This window comes from Chanos chanos, chromosome 12 (assembly GCF_902362185.1).
Source record: "Chanos chanos chromosome 12, fChaCha1.1, whole genome shotgun sequence".
Lineage (NCBI taxonomy): Eukaryota > Metazoa > Chordata > Actinopteri > Gonorynchiformes > Chanidae > Chanos > Chanos chanos.
In genome coordinates this window covers 19,760,244-19,763,308 of record NC_044506.1, presented here as the reverse complement: position 1 = coordinate 19,763,308, position 3,065 = coordinate 19,760,244, and the positions used below count along the sequence as shown (strand labels likewise).

Below are 3,065 nucleotides of genomic sequence, written 5' to 3'. Positions count from 1 at the left end.
TGAGGAACTAAGAGATGGTCATTATTACTGACGTTTACCCTTCAGAGAAAATGATGTAATGATGTCAAAGAACTATCAGTAGGCACAGCAGCGTGTTATGTCCGTTAAAAGAAAATCCGAGATGAACAAATAATATCATAAGGAATACACAGCCTTTTTAGAAGGAGTGGTCAAAGAGGGCCACGTGCCATCTGAGGGGCTAGAAAAGAAAAGTGGAAAGGTGTGGTACATTCCACTTCATGAAGTGCACCATCCAAAAAAGGCCCCCCTGAGAGTAGTGTTTGATTGCTCGGCATCCTTTCAGGGAACATCTCTGATTAATAAACTGATTCAGGGTCCAAACCTCACTAGTAACCGGTTGGGTGTTCTCTTGCACTTCCCCCAAGACCCAGTTGCCTTTATAGAATATAGAGAATATAGAATATAGAATGACTGTGCACCTGTTTGGGGCAACATCTTCACCAAGTTGTGCATGTTTTGCCATTAAGACAAACTGCTGAGGATTTCAAAGACCTCTTCTCACCCGAAACAGTGGCAACAATTAAGCATCATTTCTATGTGGATGACTGCTTAAAGTGTGTGGCCACAGAAGCTGATGCTGTAATGTTGTGCAAGGAGCTTGAAACAGTTTGCTCAATGGATCAACAGTAGAACTGTCCAAATGTCCATCCCACAAGCAGGCAGAGTATAAGAGGTCAAAGACTTGATCTGGAATCCAGTGATCTTCCTATGGAAAGAAGTCTTGGTATGCAGTGGCAAATAGAAAGAGACTAATGTACCTTTTCAGTGAGCCTCAAAGATCAGCCATGTACACAAAGGGGAATACTGTCCATCATATACCTTGTATATGTTTTGCATGCAGTTGGCTTGTTCGTCTAGGGGTATGATTCTTGCCTTAAGGGCGAGAAGTCCTGGGTTCAAATCCTGGATAAGCACATGTTTGGAGGCAGCTGTGGGCTTGAAGAAGTTATCTTATAAATGAATGTAGTTTTATTTAGAGGTGCCTGTGATTTTTAGTCTTTTCTGAGACACTTAGCTGTTGGTTCTGATAAACATTTTAAATGGGTCATTGTGTGATCTTCAGCCTCGTCAGTGCAGAAGGTAGTCCGTCAGTCTTATAACTTGAGTTTGATCATCACATGGATCAGTGCAGAGCCTTTTAATGTAAACCACTCATCTGGGGGGCAGCCCAGCGACTTGTCTACAAGGTTGTGGCTACCCTGCCTACCAGTTGGCTTGTGAAGTGCTGGAACCTACAATGATGTCCTTGGAAGATACTTGCTTCAGCGTTGGTGGTATAGTGGTGAGCATAGCTGCCTTCCAAGCAGTTGACCCGGGTTCGATTCCCAGCCAACGCAGTTACGCTTCATTCCCTCCACTTGTTGAGGCCTTGTGCTTGATTGTTGTAATTTTCTGTACTCTGAGTACAGGATGAAACATTTCCTATCTTACTGAATCTAGTGATCCAGAAACTTAATTATCAAGGAGAATTTAATTCAAGGAGTTATTGTACTGGTTACATTATTAATGCTCGAATTGAATCTAACATAATAGTAATGACGAGTTATTATTAATAATATCTAGTTTCAGTGATCAAGCAGAGCTGTAAATGGAATTTTTCAGAGTACCTGTAACTCAACTGATTTCAGAGTCTTAAATAAGTTTATGGTTATAACTGAGTGATATTAGTATTTGGTCTAATATTCACTAACTCACTCACTTTCAAAGCCATTTATCCTAATTAGGGTCACGGGGGGTGTTGGAGCTTATTCCAAATTTTTTTTTTAAAGGCTCATGTTCTTGTATTTATTTTTAATCTATTTAGGCAGGCTTATTCTATTCTAATTTAATTCTATATTTTTCGTTTGTTTTTTTGCATGGATGTTGCTCTGCACTTTACCGCATGCTCAAACACAGTTTGAAAATAATCAAGTGATCAGCAGACACGGGTAATTTTGTCAATTTAATTTGATTTGCGGACATTGTGAAATTGTGTAGTCAAAAGATTAGGCCTATCAACAGTGCTAAGAGCCCATTAAGTCTCTCTGCAGTTATTTATTTGTTATTTATTAGGTTGAATTTTTTATTTGTCTGTAATGTAGCACAGTGTTAACAACATTACTTATAACTTTCTTTCTCAACCCTGGAACTAAAACCATTTTCTGACGCCCCCAGAGCGAAAAGTTTTAGGGCAAAGTTCGTGAGGTGTGTGGAAGCCTAGCGAATAAGTCCATTTATAAAAAGCAAGCAGATGCATTCTGTCCGACATTATTTTTTCCCCACGGAAATGACCCAAACTTTCGTTCAGTTCCCAAACCTGTGGAAATGCGGGCCAGTTCTCAAAAGGCACCAAGGCAGCACTGGCTTCACACCGGCACATGCACGGGCACCAGTACCGTCCTAGTGGAAAAGAGCTACAGGGGCCTTTTTCCAAAAAGTGTGCAAAATGTGTCACAGCTGGTAAAGACTACCATGGCAGTTCCCCAGGGTCCCCGAGAATCAAAGCTTGTCCCAAAAATTGTCCAGAATGTGTCAGAGGTGAGTCCAAGGGCTGGCGCAGGTAGCGTGGCCGAGCGGTCCAAGGCGCTGGATTTAGGCTCCAGTCCCTTTGGGGGCGTGGGTTCGAATCCCACCGCTGCCATTGCGTTGCCTTCATTACCACTTGTAAAGGGGTGGTATTGAAGGTGCTGGGTTAACACTTCAGGGTTGTGGGTTTGAGTTCCACCACTGCCAAGTATTTCTATGCACTAATCTTGCAAAACTATAATATAGTCCGTGGCGCCTGAGCCTTGGAAGGTATCCTTTTGCCAGCGGACTGCCTATCTACTTCCTTGTAACCCTGTCTCGTCTGCTTGATGCCTTGAGTGTCCACGTGAAGCTGAGTACATAGTGGCCATTTGCTTTGGTTTTAACATTGGGTTGCGCACTTATCTGGGAGTGTTGACGTTTCCTGTTGCGAGATTGCTCCCTGATGGGCAGCTAACACACGACAGCCTCGTTAGCGCAGTAGGTAGCGCGTCAGTCTCATAATCTGAAGATCGTGAGTTCGATCCTCACACGGGGCA

The 3,065-nt window shown here is 42.8% G+C and overlaps 3 non-coding genes across 3 annotated transcripts; all 3 read left to right on the top strand.

Annotated features, from left to right (window-relative positions):
- The first annotated feature begins 1,286 nt into the window (after nucleotides 1-1,286).
- Nucleotides 1,287-1,358, top strand: trnag-ucc (transfer RNA glycine (anticodon UCC)). The gene has a single exon. It is a non-coding gene; the product is annotated as a tRNA-Gly (tRNA).
- Nucleotides 1,359-2,559: 1,201 nt separating this feature from the next.
- trnal-uag (transfer RNA leucine (anticodon UAG)) lies at nucleotides 2,560-2,641 on the top strand. The gene has a single exon. It is a non-coding gene; the product is annotated as a tRNA-Leu (tRNA).
- A 351-nt stretch (nucleotides 2,642-2,992) lies between these two features.
- On the top strand, nucleotides 2,993-3,065 carry trnam-cau (transfer RNA methionine (anticodon CAU)). Its single transcript has one exon. It is a non-coding gene; the product is annotated as a tRNA-Met (tRNA).